Source organism: Centrocercus urophasianus, unplaced genomic scaffold (assembly GCF_019232065.1).
Source record: "Centrocercus urophasianus isolate 14NV4802_14NV808 unplaced genomic scaffold, USGS_Curo_1.0 seq_20, whole genome shotgun sequence".
NCBI classification, from domain to species: domain Eukaryota; kingdom Metazoa; phylum Chordata; class Aves; order Galliformes; family Phasianidae; genus Centrocercus; species Centrocercus urophasianus.
In genome coordinates this window covers 6141150-6159648 of record NW_024884756.1, presented here as the reverse complement: position 1 = coordinate 6159648, position 18499 = coordinate 6141150, and the positions used below count along the sequence as shown (strand labels likewise).

At 36.5% G+C, this 18499-nt stretch overlaps 1 long non-coding RNA gene across 1 annotated transcript in view; it reads right to left on the bottom strand.

Annotated features, from left to right (window-relative positions):
• Positions 1-17291, bottom strand: part of LOC122162353 — a 91847-nt gene extending 74556 nt beyond the window's left edge. The window contains exon 1 of the long non-coding RNA XR_006169498.1: positions 17219-17291. This is a non-coding gene — a long non-coding RNA (uncharacterized LOC122162353). The remainder of the gene's footprint in view (positions 1-17218) is intronic.
• Positions 17292-18499: the final 1208 nt, after the last annotated feature.

The window sequence follows — 18499 nt, the reverse complement described above, 5'->3', positions numbered from 1 at the left end:
ATTTTGTATGGTTTGTTGCCTCACGCAGTTATAGCAGGCACAGCTTAGGTAGCCATCTCTGCCTTTATTAAGTAAAGCCTTACAAAAATACTGAAATATTTATCGTGCTCTTCCTCAACCTTACCCTGCTTATTTCTTTTCTGAGTCAGAACTGTTCTGAAAGACTCCAAACTTCCAGTAATTCTAAAAACAGGAAATACAACTGAAAAACTGTTTCTCAGGGTTTGTCACATGAAAATGAATCTGAAAAATTAGATCTGAAAAATTCAAAGCTACTCAAAGAAGTACCTATAAAAGTTGGTGTTTAGTTAGAAAGGCATTTTTGAGTACAACGATGCAACACATTTGTTATCTTGTGGTTGGGGCCAGAAACTGCTTAGATGGCTTCCCTTAAGAATTTCTATTAACTTAGGGAAGGTATGGTCAAATACATACTACAATAACCGTGGTGGTTGCATACTATTCATAATTACTCTATACGCTAATACAAGTAAAATAATAATAAAAGTAATAAAATTATAATGAAAGTAATATACACACACTGATTACAGACTGATAATGACAACTCTGGACAGATATTTCATCACTGCTGGTGTCAGAAAAGATTACTTTTGATATGCAAACTGGACAGAACAGTGCAGTAGTTTAGTTCACATTTATATTACAGAGTATATTTTGCAAAATCTTAAGACCTTTTTTACTGTTAATCACTCTCAGGACCTGCTTTTCATAAATTAAAATAGCCCGGACTGACACAAGCTTTTATATAAGGTAGAATATTATTCCATTTACTCTTAGCACCAGGAATACTTAACAGCAGTTTGGGCTTTACATCTCTGGCACTGATAAATACTTCATACTAAGGCTGTTTCTAGATTCAGAGAAGACAAATACTACACAGTATTGAGATCAGTGATTATCTAAACAGAAGCATAAGATCGTAAGAGAAAACATATTGTGGAAGTATGTGACATTTCAGAAAGAAGCCATCCAGTAACAGATCAAAAGAAGAAAACTCCTTCACAACTTTCAGAAAGTATGAAACAGATGTTCCCACCACCTGCTCATGCTTCAACTGTTTTGTGAGCTGGAGAACATAGGCATTTTCAACATATATAATTCTGTCCTCTTAACTGAGATGAGGAATTGGAGAATTACTAAAACCAACAGAGAGAGAGAGACACGTTGCTCCCAAGGGTCATTTCCCTGCACCGTCTCTCCCTAATGTCTATGCATCCAAGGCATCAAAATCAACACATATAGGTCATCTGAATATAGTTGTGTCCAAAAGCACACAGGGATCTTTCCTTTCCAACAAGACCTTCTGTTATTCAGAACACTCCCTGATTTCCCACTGTGTAGTTACATTCTGAATAAACAGAGTTGTTTATTTAGAAATTACTTTGAAATTAATTAGAAATTACTTTGAGACAGTTAACGAAAGCCTTAAAGACTAAAGGGTTTCTTCTACTTACGCTATCCACACACAGCAAATGATCTGTACTGATTATTAGTATAAACTCAGTTGAGTAGAATACTATACTGACATCATAATATAGCTATTCCTTTCTAGTAAAAAAAAAAAAAAACCTATTACACCATAATTACTCTAACCTGTTGCAATTAATGAACTCTATCATTCCAAGAAAAAAATATTAATATCATCAGTAATAAATTCTTAGGTCAAAGTCAGGAATCAGCGAACAGTCAGTGAAGGGTTTGGTTAACCCTAGACAAAAATGGCTACAGACGTATCTTAGATTTGGAGTTCTACACTTCGAGCAAAATATATCCATACATACAGGGAGGCTAATCAAGTACAATCAGTCAAATACTGCGAATGCCTTTTTAAGATTTCCTAAGTCATTTTCCTACCCTGCTTGTAAAATACTTGTTTGCAAACGAGCCTGAAATGAATGATTTCTTAATAGTGTAACTACAGAAATTGACAGATGGTTAATACACTCTTGTTATATTGTCATCTGGTTGCATTACACTTTTTTCAAGTTAAATTCATATAAGTTCACATTCTCTCCCTTCTTCTTACAATAATTTCTCTGTAACATGATTTCTGCCTATGCTAATAGCCATTCCGTACGAGAAGCATTGCTACTCATTGTCTAATCATCTAGAAGCACTTCTTGCATAGAGAGTAAAGGCTGATGGGCCAGAAAGTGCAAAGACATTAAGCTTGTTCTTTGTTCTCCTGTTGTTTGGGTTTATTTGGGCAGCCATAGCTATCTTACAGTTTGTGAGCACAAAGTCATAAATGAAATTTTAAAATACAATTATTTTTCTCCAAGACCGATAGAAATCTTTCTACTGCCTTTATTAGAAACATGCTTTTAATCTAAAAGGAAGCTAATAAATAAGTTACAATCTTGTACAGAAATATTTAAAATTCTACCAAAAAGTACAGTATATTTTTATGGAAGATATGGGTCCAAAGAATTCCATAGATGTTGCCCAAGTGACAAAGTGGACAGTATCCGAAACATGAGACAGGATCTAGCAGCCCCAAACAAATGAAGGCAACAAACCAGCTTTAACTGAGTGCAAAAGGCAAAGCTCAGAGCTGGTCTACTAATTACGAAATAATCACTAATAATAAAGGATTTTACTTTTTATAAGTCAGTTAATAAATATTATAAAACATTTGCTTTAGTAACTACTAACTATAGAAAGTTATTGCTGAATCCATAAGAGAAAACTGATGCAGAGCCAGCCTCCAACACTGCGTCCTTTGCCAGAAGTCAAGAAATGTTTGACACTTAACAGCAATTGGCTCTTTTGAAACCAATACATTTGAACTTGTGCATGCTTCTAGGATGGTTTATCTATTTTGCAAGTGTAAGAGGCATTTATGACTCTTCAAAACACTAAAAATTCTGTCAAGGCTATTTGTGCTTCAGTCTAGATTACTGTATTTACACTTAAAATACAAGCTGAACAAACTGGTGATCAATAGCATCCCCCACATGTATTCACAAAAATCCTTTTATATAAATATATATGTATGTATGTGCCTGAGAAGGTCATTAAGTACTGAAAATCATAATAGCAGTATAAAGAATGGAATTCTTTTCTCAAAGAGGACTTCCAGTGTTCAGGAAATTAAATGTTTCTCCTCGTAGACAGCAAAGCACATCAAGAAACAAAAATTAATCTGAAGGCTTAAGATTCTATGCTTTCTCAAAGTTCATTAAGAACTCAGGGTTCAATGAATGCCAAGTCATGAAATGATCTCAACTAATAAAAAAAAAAAGTTATTCATTGAGCAGATTAATATAAAATTATTTCATTCTCTTCTGGTAAGTACTCTGATCTTTTTGAAGGTGTGAGTCTTGGAAGTCATATATGAACACACTCAGGATTTACACTAGAGAGATTGCCACACTTCAGTCTCAAAAATGACAAAAATAGTAAAGGGTCAGATGATGAACAATGAATCAGGATAGGTCTATCTACTTAACAGAATTAACAGATTGAATTGCTCAGCTATCTAGAACAAAGATAAAATATGGTCTCAGTTCATCAGTTGGTAATTCAAGAACTCTACTACATAGCTGCAAAAATTTCCCAAGTTCCCATGAGAGTAAGGATAAAAATTACGTGAATTAAGATGATCATTTTTGTGTAGACGATGGGAAAAAAAGATCTTATATTATTTCCAGGTTGACAGATATTCTCCATTGACTTGTAGTTAGTGACATTGACATGGATTCATTTCTGGATGATTCATTATATTTTCCCTTGAGCCCTAAGATTGAACACAAAAGAAATGACAGTACTGATATCGAAGTAAATGCTACTTAATTCAAGGAACAGCAAAAAGGGGTGCAAAAGAGAAAAAGTAATTCTTACAGTTATACTAACAGTCTGTATTGCTACATTTTGATCCTCAACCAGTACGCTTATCAAATCTACGCAAACCCTCCTTTACTGACATTACACTAAAACTTTAGTAACTGAAGAACTGGATTCTCAAAGACACCTTCATCTGTGCAGCTTAGGAGACTGTGATGCACAAGAATTTGCATTCTTGGATTGCATCTAACTAGCAAATCCTGGAGCATTACAACACCTGGGATATAGAGTCATGCTTTTCCAAGAGCAGTGTGGCAGAAAGAAATACAAGATACCCATCAGCATAATGTTTGCAGTCCTGTTTCAACAACAGTGTTTTCCAGATAACAAGCAGCACAAAAATATTGAAGACGTATATGCCACTGGCTTAAAAAAGCACTTCAAACACATAAGTGCTTAGATATTTATGCTTTTTCCACTTTATTCCAATAACAAATTACAAGACCCTCGCTCTGGGATAAAAATAAAAGCAAATTAAAAAAACCTTAATTTTTAGTTTTATGTATTCTGAAAAATCAAAATAACCCAAGATCACATTTTAGGGTAATTTCTTTCAGTGTTCACATACTCATGCATTATCTATTCCATAATCCAGTACTACTCACAGTCAGAGATGGACAAGCTTTCTTATCTACAGATAGAGTCAAGCAAGCAAACCTTCATATCTCCTTTATGAAGAGCACAAACCTGGAATCAGGACTGAACTGTTAAGAAATTATCTTAAAATTTTTACTGGCATCAACTCACGAAACAATTCTATAGGTTATTCTCAAGTTTCTCTTCTTCTTTTTTTTTTTTTTTGTGGTGTAAGTAATGCTTAAGTTCTTAAAAATAACACACACAAACTGAGAAGCATAAAAAGCATAAAACTAGATCTTTTTTAGAACCTTTTTTTTTTTTGTGCTACATTAACAACACGATTTTATGCATGAGGCAATGGTCTAACATGGATCTGATTTACTGCAATACAATTTGTTTTATTAGTAGCATATTTTGACAGTTTTAAATGCTTATGTAAGTCAAAGTAAAATTAACAGGATGTAATCACTACCTCCAACACAGTAAATCTAAGTACATCTATATTGCTGTTCTGCTCAGAACGGCAGAGGTCATTGCATACAAGTTCAGAAATTCTGTTGGGTCACTGTATTGCTTTCTAGCTGCAAAAATCAGTTTAGAACCTCTATGATCAAACGCAAAGGATAAGAAGAAAAGCCCTTCATGTTTACTCTACATTTACTCCATGTTTCTATGGCTGAAAGCCAGCAACAGCAAAGCAACTAAGAATTGCCAGGCTAAGTCTTCATTTATCTCACTCTTACCTAAGACCTAAAACTGTTTATTCAGACAAGAGAACTGACAGGACTGTATCACATAAAACACTGACTTAGTAAAAGCTTCAAAATGCCACTTTTTTTTTTTCTCTTAACAAAAAACACACAACACTAAAGGGTTTCTTAAGCAGAAGCATAGAAATTCATGCTACTGGTAAAACTTGGTGCTTTTGTTCTTGTTCTGTGGGAGGGGATGCTTCTGCTTTAGGAAAGGCATCCAAGTCCTTTCCAATAAAAGGAAATACAATCCAGAAGAGGCATGGTATTTATATGGAGAAAAAAAAAAAAAAAAAAAAAAAAAAAACATGTACACAACGTGGAGAAAATAAATGAGAACGACAGGTGGTAGATTTAAAACTGCTTTAACTTTTCTGTTCAATAGCCAAAGCAAACAACAACAAATGGGGGAAAGGTTCAATTAAGGAAAGCTAAGCTTAACCTCCTAGCAGTTATACTGCTTACTTTTGTAAGCAAAAGTGACACCAATCACAGGTTTAAAACACTAAATAAAGTCAAAGCAAAAAGGTTTAAAAAACTAAGTTAAAAGCTCTTCTGATCCATATCCTTTTATAGTTGCTTTCAATGCCATGACTTGTATCGAAGCTGATGTTCAGAGAGAACTGTAATCATGCAAGAGTTTAAGCGGTGACAGAAGATATCCTAAATTTATCAGGAAACATAGGACCCATTTTTCTCCTTTATTATCTACATAAGAGTATTTTGAAAGCTTAGGTATTCAAGTTCTTCTCACATTTTACTTCTTGCTCCCACATAAGTTTGTTATGGCACAAGCTGAATTGCATGCACTCGTATCATCACAGCCATCTTGATAGATATTTCTAAGTTTTCTTCAAAGTTGACTGTGCTTGTTTATGGAAAAGGCTTAAATTCCCACTCAATACTCATTTCCCACACCTATTACAAAGATTAGCTATATTTTAAATTGACCATTAGAGAATATTTACTATTAGTAAGAAGCAATAACTGGTACCTAATACAGTCCTCCCATATACAGCATGTAGTAAATGCTTCCACAGTTAATTCAGTGCATTCCAGATACATACAGTTCCACAACAGAAAAATGGAGAAAATCAAGGTATTCTTGTTCTCAGCACACACCATGATCCATTTAAGCCACTTCACCACAACTGAAGTGTTGGCATACCATGTAAGACAGAGAGAAGCAGAAGCCATGCAGAAAATGAAAATTGAGAGAATACCCTAAACTGATAGCACTGAATGCTTTAAAATTCAAGACTCATACCCCGAGATTGCAGATTGTTGAAACGTTGGGTTCTTTGATGCTTACAGCCTTCCTTTGTTCTCTCTATTTCTCTGTATTCTCTTTTAAGCTAGGACAAAATTAAAATCCTAAGCTAACTGAAGAGAAAAATAAAATAATTTTTCTTGACAAGTCGGTTTCACTTAGATTTCAAAGCTCTTTGTTTACAAAACCAAAGAAAACAACAGCAACAAAAAAAAAAAAAAAAAAATCCACCACAACTGCTCTGGCTGACTGAAAATAAGAGCAACTGCAATCACAACAAATTTAAGACAGCCTGGCTAGGAGATCAGCATCTCACAGAACTAAATGACTCTGTTTCCCTGTACACAGCTGTGAACATCTCCTGCAGACACTACTACCTGCTATCAACAAAACAGAACACAGAATGAACAAATATAATGTACATGTTGGACATGGGTCATCCTTCACATGACAGTGCTGCAGGTACCAGAACATTAGCAGAAGAATTACAGTAATCTTGGAGAATATTTATAAAAAAAAAAAAAAAAAAAAAAAAAAAAAAAAAAAAGCAAAGAAAATCTAATTCCCAAGAACATGATTTTGTCAAGGATCCTCAGCTTCTAATAGGCTCAGAAAAATCAAGGACCCAATTCTAAAGAGTCATTAGAAATTAAAGAAAAATAGAAACCAATAATTAGATAAACCAGTGTTCAGTGCTTCTTAAAAGCGTAAGAATTGCAAAGTCTACGCAAATGCCTTAAAAGCATTTCTCTCCACAAGGTTTGCCTGCCTGGCTCCAGGCTGAGAGGCAGACAGCGCAGCTGCAGGCTGCCACCCTTCCTTTGCTGATCTCAGAGAACATCCAGGCACTGCTGCGGCCCAGTGTCCTTCCTGTGGGAGCTGCTTTTAAGCTATCACTGACCACTTGGTCCCTGCACAAGCTACAACTCCTGCAGCACACCATGCTGATCCAGGCCTCCATCTGTGTTGACACCCAGCCTCTCCTGGTGACCTTGCCCAGCCATCCTGACTGACTGACCCAGGCTCCCCTCACCAGCCCTGCTTTACATACCTCACTTAGGTGCTGCCAGCCTACTGCGCTTAGCTCTGGGCTCACCTTCTCTCCTGGAGCTGCCAGCCCTGACTGCTTTCTTGCAGCCTAATCTGATGTTTTCTCTCAAGCAATCAAGAGCGAATGTAAGCGATAGAATGTGATTTATTAATGGTCTAATTACAACTCAAATAACTCTAAGCCAGCTAGCTTGAGAAAATAAAGCCAAGAGGAAGTATCGAATAATACATTTTTAGGTCAATGTGACCTTTGGTGAGGGCAAGGAATTTGTTATGAAAATCAGACTTCATGGTCACACGAAATCAAAACGAACCTGGAAAAGAAGCAGTCACCATTGACATGAATGCTGACTTTACTAGGAATACTTCTGACCCATCTATAACGTAATATAACTTCCTGGAAATACATCTACGTGGACAAATTTTCACTTAGCTTTGATGGAACAAGAGAACAAACCAAAACAAGAATAAAGGGAATAGATTCTTTACTACAGGTAGAAATAATGTCTATACACTTCCATGTGGAGATTAAAAATTCAAGGAAAGTGCTAGACTAATCCAGGCAGCTTTCCAGGGAAATCAAAGAAGAGCTCCTTTTTATTTCTATGGATAAATTGTTCAAACTGATTCAACTCATAGAGCTTTCTCTGCTTATTCTGTCTAGAGATAGGCCTGCATACACAGCTTCGATTATCTTGTTTAAACCCTTTAGAATGCTCCCACTTAAGCACTGCCACATGCAGTTCCAGCAGCTAGAAATGAGAAAGTAAGTTTCTGTGAGATCACAGTGCACTGAATCTCTGTTCCACCACCACCAAGTTGATTCCAACATTCTGCATTTCTTAACTGTTCTTTTTGTCAGAGTTGTAATCTCTTCTTACACATTTCTCCAGGACCACATTATCATCTTTTCCACCATTACACGTTTCTTATGGATGAATGATTTAACTTCTTTAAGTATTAATAATCATATAAAAACAAAAACAAACAAACAAAAAAACTTAGTACTTATTCTGATACAAGCCTTCCATAAACAGCAATTCTTGGAATCAGCAAGTAGTAAGGAAACTCTTATTTACAATACTAAAGAATTTAACCTTCTAATGCCATTCCACATTACCTCTTCTCTGACAAAAGTCTCCTCTTTCTTCTTCACAGAATAAATTACACATACCTACAGCCAGAACTATTTGATGGATCTAAGAATTATCAGATAACTGAAGACCAGGGACTAGAAAGAACTGTTGTAAAATAAAAGCATTGAGATAGCTTTCTGAAAAAGCCACATTTCTGGAAAACTACACAGTAAGCTAGCAGGGCTAGTAGAATCATAGAAAAAACAAAGCCACTAGAGCCACAGCTGCAACTTCTTCTTCCATTAGAATGAACTAGAACTCTAAAATTGCAGTCCTGAGCTTTTGCAGCACAGGTGAACATGATCACAGTAGTAGCTTTCTGAAGTAGACAACCACCTACACAGAGTTCCAACAGGACAAATCAGAGCTTAAGTAAAAAGTAAAAAAAATGCAACTATTCTGGGGTTATTCAGTTCTACTGTATAAAAACAAAGAAAGAAAAAAAGTGTGGAAATTCTGAAATGATCAGAGAACAGAATACAACATGAAAAAAGAAAGATGCAAACGAAAGACAGGGAAAACAAGTTTCTGAAACAAACAGATTGAAAGAGCTAAGCATGTGTGAAAATATTTCAATTACAGAGAGTTCTGATGACTTCAATTCTAGCCTCTTAGCAGTAACAGCACCCATTGATTCAATTGCATATATTAAAAAGAACTCATCTTACAAACTCAGACAAAACAAATTCCTGCAGCATCATTGACCTTGGATGAAATTATGAATAAACTGGTGATCAGTTTCAGTCCTCAGAGCTTTCACTGCTAAACACTTAAACCTGTATCCTATAACATAGGGGTGATCCACAATCAACTTCATTAACATCAAGTATTTAAATTATCTATCACAAGGGGAAATTAAAATACCTGCAGCTCTGGAAGTAATTGTTTTACATAAAACTTCTAAGCAATTCATAAAGTATATGTTTTTCTTCCCAATAAAGGATACTTTCCAAGTACATTCACTACTTGCAACTTCTTGAACTACAGTTCAATACGTTTAAAGCTACACACAGAAAGACATCAGCTCTGTAACATGTACAAGACACAGTGGATTTCAGTTGTGTAACAGCAAAGACAATTTAACTTTGATTCAGCAAAAAAAAAACAACAAGCAAAATCTCTTTCTAAAAACCGAGCTGGAAAGAACAATTACAAAGACAAAAAAAAAAAAAATATAGCAAATACTTACCCTTCACCCAGTGCCTTCAGCAGTTAAGGGGAATGATTTGCAGATGAGGACCAGGTTCACAACCTCTAATCAGCATCTCCTATTTATGACTAGTGGAGAAAGAGCACCAGCCCAATTAAACTCTATTCTGACACAGGTGCATTCTATATATCGTTACGGCAACGGCTTGTTTTTGTTAACACAAAGAACCTGAGACCACGCAGGTGGCCATCAGCACAGCTTCTCACAATTTAATCCTCATCATGGGCCTCCACTATTGAAAATGCTGGGTAACCATAAAGTAACATAATATTAGAGCTCCAAAACTAGAGCAATATTGTGTTTACATGACTTTTTTAAGATATGCAATGTGCAAAAGGCCCACTAAACTGTACCATACATATTCCCACACAAACAAGAGAGAAATAGGGCTAGTAAAGTACTTCAAAGCCTAGCCCAATTTTTATTTCTCCAGAAATGAAAAAACACTGTGGTGAATTCTAAAAGAGAGGTTTGTATGTTGTTTTCTCCAAACAAAAGAAGAGGCAGAGAAATAGTAAATTTTTACCACATTTCTCAGCGTTTGTATGTATTCACATAAAAACTGTGTGAATGTGTAAGCTGAGTACTCAAAGGTTCGTCTGCCTCAAAAGCAAGATAAATTTACTTTTTCTGAGCTCTTTCTCATCTCTTCAGTACTGTGCAGCTACACTCATCACGGCTGTATCCTCAAGAATTCCATGAGAAACATTGAATGTAATAGCACTAGTCTCATCATGGCCATGTACTTAGAAAAGCAAAGATGGGTGCACCTTTGTCTTGAAAGGTTGGATCTGAACTTTAAGTAACAATCTAAGAAATGCTTCTGACATTTCTTTCTTAAAAAGGAAAACTTTCTTTTTAACAGACGGTAGACAAATTCACATGCTTCAAGTTTTCCCAAAGGCTAATTTTGCTCATTTTTACTTCTGCAAAATCCGACAGTCTATGGGAAATAATTTGTCAGGTTGTCATAATGTAAGCTGAATTCACTAAAAACACCCAATAAGTAAAACTTTTATACCAACATGTCAAACTGTGCTATTTTAGAATATTTCTATTTATATCAGCGCACATGCATAGAACTCTAGCTAGTGAAAAAAGCTTATCTTGTTGAGATAAGCATGCTTGAACAAAAGCTCTGCCATCCCTCACCAAGCATTTAGCTAATTTTATTTGTACTGTTTTTATAGGAACTAGTGATATCAGTTCAGAGATGTAGGTACTTTTCTTCCTTTTCTGCCTCACTCACTCATTCTCCTCCTCCTCTGAAAGCATTTAGTGCTCTTAAGGTAATTTACTGGGGGGGCATTTTCTAGCGATATGGAAGGCACATGACTTGGAAGGGCACTTCTAAGGTAGATTATAGAAGAATTATAGAAGCTCTTATAGTGCTCAAGTGTTGGGTTCAGGTGAAGTTCAGAAGGGTTCAGGAGCGCACCACATTACCATGGAAAACTGTGAACCTGTTATCCAACGTAGGCTTAGTGTGTCACAGTACTTCCTCACCTTGTTGCCAGGCAGCCTCTTCCATTTCTTGTGGCCAGTTTTTTATCTGAGAAATGCACTTTCTCTTCCCCAAAGGAGGTGGGACCAGGGGAAGAACAGGGAGAGTCCTAAGCCAGAGGATGCCTCTCTCTATCAAGCTTACTCATATGCCCTTTTTCACTCTTCTCAGAACTTTATTAACCAATACATTATCTAAGTATATCTAATATGTTCAAAGCTGACTCTAATGCCTTCTAAGTGTTCAAATGTCTATATTTTGCTTTAAAATGTGAATTTAATAATTATGAAATGTGTATATTTTTCTTACCTCTTTTTTGTCACATCTGTACCACGCTTTGTAAATTCAAGTGATCTTGTTCGTTGCAAGCTTTCATCGAAAATGAATGTTAATCAGAAATTGTAATTGTACATCTTATATGTTAGTCCTTTGTCTTCGGCATTTCTTTTCCCTAATAAGTTGCACCTAAAAATATTTTTGAATTTCTCTGTTTTTAAGTTATGGAAGTGTAAAAATGAGATTCAGGTAAGAGGACTTAGAGAACTATTAATATACAAGGGCTGCTCCAAAAGTAATGCCTTCTGTTTGATGATGTTGGCAGTATGGCAGTAGAGCTCAAACCTTCCTACTAATATTCCAGTACATTTTTTGCCATCTGACAGAACAGTGCCTGACACGGAAGTACGTATGAGCCAAAGGTGTGACACTGAATTCTTCCATGCAGCAAAAATGGCACCCGTTCACATTCATGGATACTTGCTGAATTTTGATGGAGACCAAACAGAGGAGCACAGTGAGGCAGTGGGTGCTGCTGTTGTAGTTCCCATGGAAATAAAAAGGAGGCTTCATTTTTTGAGCAACCTACCTATTTAATTTCTTCTCTTTAGAAACTAGCATACAGATGAAAAAATAGCTAACAGGCTATTTTGAAGTGGAACTGGTGATGTTTATAGACTTCAATAGACACAGATGGATGAAAGGTTGGGGATGGATGAAAAGGGGGAAGGGAAGGGAGGGAAAGGGAAAGCAAGGGAAAGGACTCATGAATTTCGTTCTTTCTCCATCCAAATTTGAAACAACTTAAAATTCAAGTAATAGAGGAACCTTATATAAGCCATCAACATAATGTTAATTCTCAAATATTCATAGCTCCCACTTTTTGTGTCACAACAGAAGTACGCAAGGTCTTGCACTTTTGAGAGCAGAGATCATAGTGTCAGGAAATCAATAGTCATTCTCTTATAATGCAATAGGCTCAACAAATAATAAAAGATATGCCTTATTAAGGCAAAACATCCACTGTGTGAAACCTTTTAAACTGTTTTAGAAGAATTATACAACCAAGAGATAATGATTTCAGGTTGGGATTTTTTTTACCTGCTTCCAGGCAGTCATAATTGGTAAGTAATTCTTAATAGAAATCTAAGCCAAAATGATTGCTTGAAATCCTATGTAGCTTTTCACTCCAGCCCTTAGTGAGCTTATAAAATGCATCAATTGTTCCATTAGCCATACTTGTTCCTCTGCTCTTGTAACCATATGCCATAACAAAATAGAGAAGCTCTTCCCTACATTTCTCCATGCCTATTAAAGGAGATTTTATTACTTACATATTAATTAGAAATAATAATGCTAACTGACTTCCATTTGCCACAGCTGCCTTCATCTACTTCACATTAAGTCATAATTATCGTTCTTGTCTGCCTTCAGGAATCCTCCATTAACCACACCTATAGAACTGAATACTGATTGGGGAAGATACAACATAACTGTTTTAATAGTAATCACTGAGTCTAAGACAGTATTCTGCATTTTATATTATTCATTGCATTCCATTTCTGAAATGAGTACACGTGATAATTTTTGCTCTTGCTTTTGTCAGCTCCACACAACAATAACAGGAATGGTGTACTTGTGGGATTGCACTCAGCAACACACTGAAATGCTCGGACTTTACAGAGGTTTGCATCCAGAAGATTAAATAACAAATTAAGTAAAATAACAAAGTGCCTCAATATGTAAGGAAAGCAGATTGTTATGCTGATGTGTGAACTCACTGGAGTACATAGAGCTTCAGGACAAATTAAGACAGATTTTATTTCTTAAAATTTTAGCAGATGAAGCATCCAGCTTCAGTTCTTACAGCAAGTGCAGTATCTTACCAGCTCTGACTCATGCTACAAGGGCAATGCATTGGTTACTCCTTGTTTCTACCAGCATGTCAACTTAGGAAAGAAGCATTTCATGTTCTTTCATGTTTGCAAATCTAATAAAGAATTATATACCTTATGATAACCTGTATATTCCGATAATTTTCATGTAACAGTGCTCACAGAAATAAGGTCTAAGGTGTTTGTAGCGAAAGATGCTGTGGTTTTTCAGACATAAAACAGGCGTTTTCATGTAACTTATTTATGTTTATATTTATATTTAAATATTATGTGCATATTTAAATTTATGTGCTTCATTATGACAGTTGCATTTCGTTGTTTGTGAGGACTGCGAAGAAGGAGTTCCATATTCAAAGCTGGAGTTTATAAACTCCACACACAGTTTGTTATGAAAAACCACCTCTGTTGCTGATCAGAGTGCCAGGTCCCGGGAAGAGGCCTTTTCTGCCTCTAAAAAGAATTATTTAACTATTCAAAATATAATTAGGATCTGGCTACAATACAATTTAGTATAGCTTATACTCCAAGCTGGGCATGATTTAAAATATATTGATGACAGGTTTTAGTCAAATAAAAGAAAAAATTCAGTGCTGAAAATGGCAAGAGCAGAAATGTGTTTACGTATATTGAAAAGAAAAAAATAGGAAAAGAATGGGAAAAGGGAAAAGGGAAGAAAAACATTGCTACTTCATTTCCCAGTATAGTTGCTACATATACCCAAAAAAGCACACGTTTTCGCTCTGGTATAAATGTAAATGTCCGTTATTGGTAATGGAGAACAAGGCCATCTATATATGTTCCCAGTAGTATAGGATAATAGAAATATTGTTTCAAACCAGATGCACTACATAGATCTCCAGTCAACACAACAGTCAAATGTACAGGAGTGAAGGGTACTGTAATCATTCACATCGGCCTTCGTTCCTGTTCATCCAGGAGCATTATCATTAGTTTTTTGTATATTTAATTGATTGCTCTTCAAAGCTGAAGCATCTCCAATGGCATACTTTTCTGATTATAGAAAGAAAACTGTTATATTTGCAATCCCTAGATATAGTCTCTAAAATGAAACAGCACAGAGTCAAGTAGGCATAAAAATAAACACTACTCTAATCTTCTGAATACAGTTCCAAGTTGGTCTGCAGCATATGCTTTCAGAAATTATCTGTTCTTAGCTCTTTTAGGCTATTCTTACTAAATGAAACTAAGAAAATTGGAAACATTAGTGTATTTACGTGAAAATCCAAGAGTTTGACCAGCTATAAATCACAGGTCTCCTAATGATGACCAGCTATGAGCAAAGCATTTATATGTTTAACCTCAATTTGTCTTGCTATACAGACAGCAGTGTGAAAATACGTAATATATGAGGTAAAGAAAATTTAATTCATTAGACAAAAAATACTAAGTCAAGCAGATCACGCTGTGAGCTAAATTACAAAAGGCTCTTTCCCACTAGATTTTCATCCCTCTCTGCATGGAACCTTTCTCACTAGCAGCTATCTCCACCCACATACCAAACAGAATCACGTTCGTCTATTTCTTTACATAAGTTTCTAATAGATAATCAGATGCTTTATGCTTGCTTCTGCATAAGGCTACATTTCACTCAGAACATAAATCAGATTTTCATATGACAGTTTGTTTCAGGCTGTTACCTAATAATTTCTACTGCTGTCAGAAAGACTGTGGAGCAAGCAGATTTCATCAGGAGGATAACCTAAATTATTTCTTCAGGCTCTTCCAATCCTATTTTTCTACACTCCTACAAGTTTGGAAAGAATTTTTCTTCTGTAGCTGGAAACTGAAACAGTGCATTGCTTCATTACTTTAGTAGCAAAAATGGAGCCTGAACACCAGACCATCAAAGCTGACCATTAAACTCTATGACATACAACAGAGGAAATGTTCCATCCAACTCCCATGTGTTTAAGCTGGAATTCTTGAAAATCCTGGCATTGTTTTCTTTTACAGACAAGTCAGTTAGTATTAGGAAACCACAAAAGCCCAAACAACCACACAGTAATATGATCTGCAGTATATTTTTCACACTACACAATGAGTAAAGAGCACAAGCAGGACACATGAATGTTCTTTTGTGCAAGACCTTAGGCACACACAGAGAGTGGAACTGAGCTTGCAGATTGAATACCTAGGTTACTCAAGCAAGGTCTAGAATACTAATTTTATTATTTTGGAGAGCTTTCGTGCTCATATTCAATATGCTTTCCTTCTGCATAATTGAAATCCATATTAACACAAAGCTCATCCTCTCTGTGTCTTGATCTTTCATGAAATCACAGCTATGAGAAGCATCACTGCTCATTCTTTCATAACAGCACCATCGAGACATTGAAACTCCAAACACAGAGGCAGAATGTTTATCTTAGTTTGAGAGATAGTGCTAATTGCTCCTATTGCAGTGCTGTGACAACACAATCATATAATTGCCATTACTCAAGATTGTTATTTCAAATGATTCTACTCATTTACATAAGAAAATTTAGCAGTGCTAGCCGGGGATCTCAGAATGGTTCTGTACTGCATGAGATAAATGGTTAATAGTCTAGCTCTTCATAAGGCATGGTAATATTCACTACATTGTAAAACTGAAACCCCAGACAACACTAACTAAAATATTACAGCACTTAGATTAAGTTATTATGAGTGAAGACACATACCCTAGGAAGAGATAACGGGATGGAGCCATTCAGAAAATACACTGTTGTTCTGAATGTGATAACAGTAGCCATTCGATACAGAATCACACAGAATCACAGAATCACAGAATCACAGAATCACAGAATCACCCGGGTTGGAAGGGACCTCAAGGATCATGTAGTTCCAACCCCCCTGCCTAGCAGGGCCACCAAACACACACATTCAGATCAGGTTGCCCAGGACCCCGTCCAACCTGGCCTTAAACACATCCAAGGACGGGGCATCCACAATCTCCCTGGGCAGCCCGTTCCAGGGCCTAACCACTCTCCTTGTATAGAACTTCCCCCTAACATCCAACCTAAATCTTCCCTCCTTCAACTTGGATCCATTTCCCCTAGTCCTGCTGTTGTCAGCCCTTTTGAAGAGTTTACTCCCCTCCTGGGTGTAGGTTCCCTTCAGGTATTGATAGGCTGCCATGAGGTCACCCCGCAGCCTTCTCTTCTCCAGGCTGAACAAGCCCAACTCCCTCAGCCTGTCCTCATAGGGGAGGTGCTCCAGCCCCCTGATCATCTTAGTCGCCCTCCTCTGGACCCTTTCCAAAATCTCAATGTCTTTCTTGTACTGAGGGCTCCACACCTGGACACAGTACTCCAGATGGGGCCTCACAAGAGCCGAGTAGAGAGGGACAATCACCTCCCTGTCCCTGCTGACCACCCCTCTCCTGATGGAGCCCAGGATCCCATTTGCCTTTCGAGCTGCCAGAGCGCACTGCTGGCTCATGTTCAGTCTCTCGTCCATCAGGACCCCCAGGTCCTTCTCTGCCGAGCTGCTCTCAAGGACCACTCCTCCCAGCCTATTTTCTATGAAATAAACTGAAACCCAGTAAATACAGAAAATCCACAGTACTATACACGATAGATAGGCTTCTACAAAAGCATTAAAAATTCCTTCATCAATAGAAGACAAACAATCATTCATGAGAGACTGACATTACAATATCAAAGCAAGCATCACTCACCATAGCCTTCAATTAGCAAGGCTTCGTTCCTTTGGTACCCAGTACAGTATGTTTACAGTTAGAGCTGAGCATGGTCTACCCTCTGCCTCTCAAGCTCTGAAAAACAAACAAATAAACAAACAAGTAAATGAATAAATAAATAAACTGTCTTTAAGCAAAAGAAAAATTCAAGAAAGTTTCTAAAGAAAATCTAGAAAATAAAACATTTTGATCTAATAGGCTCCCTATAACTGCTACCAAAGCCATATGAATTTCAAAACTCCAAGAGCAAAGAGAGAAAATGTTAATGAAAGAAAATCACAAGACTTCCTACTAACCCATATACCTCTGGCATAATGTGCAACATCCGTCTTTGTTTTCCAAGAATTCATACTAATGCAATACTAAAACTATAGAGTTGTGGACAGATAGATAAAGCTCTACCAGGTTTTATTACACTGTACAGACACAATGAAGAATATCACAACTGCCACACACTTCTTCATGCCCCTCTCTTAATGTAGACAGCTCTAATACATAAACCAGCCCGCCCTAGCTGGCATACTTCAAAAACTCTATATCACAATTTATTGCTTTTGTGTTATTGTTAAATGTATAAAGAGTCTATTTAGAAAACTGTAGCAAGACGCAAAAAGCTTCTTCCCAGAAAGGAAACTGTATAGTCAGAACATTTTGTTGCTTCTAGAAAGAAGATAGTTATGAATAATATGGTGAGGACTTTCAGAACATACTGCATCAATCAAGTTCTGCATGAGTAATTATAACAACGTTTTATAACACCATTAATTTTGTCTGCACAACATAACTCAGTTTTCTGAAATACAACACTTCTTCCCCACAGGACGAAAACCTTCAATATAAGTTCTTGGTAAACTACTGTAACTCTGAAGAGAACATCCAAGACGTAAATATTTGTTTTCTGGACTAGAATTTGAGGTCACAGAACGTATTGTCTGCAAAACTGGCTGATCTCCTACTGTGGCAAAGACTTTACAAACATGTAGAAGCTGTTAGGTGTAGTGAGGCATATGTCTCTAAGTATTAAAATCATTTTTCCTTCTGGTGGGAAGCCAACTCACTTCTTTGTCTTTATTGCTGCTCAGATGGGAATGAATCCATTTCTTACGGCTATATCCTCAGATATCAAATTAATTTTTCATTTGTCATGCTCATATCATAATGGACTAATAATTCCCCTGTGGAAGTCAACAGCCAGTGTATAGTTTAATTGCTACAAAAAATAATATTAATTATAAGGAAGGCTAAACTTCAAAAGGCACA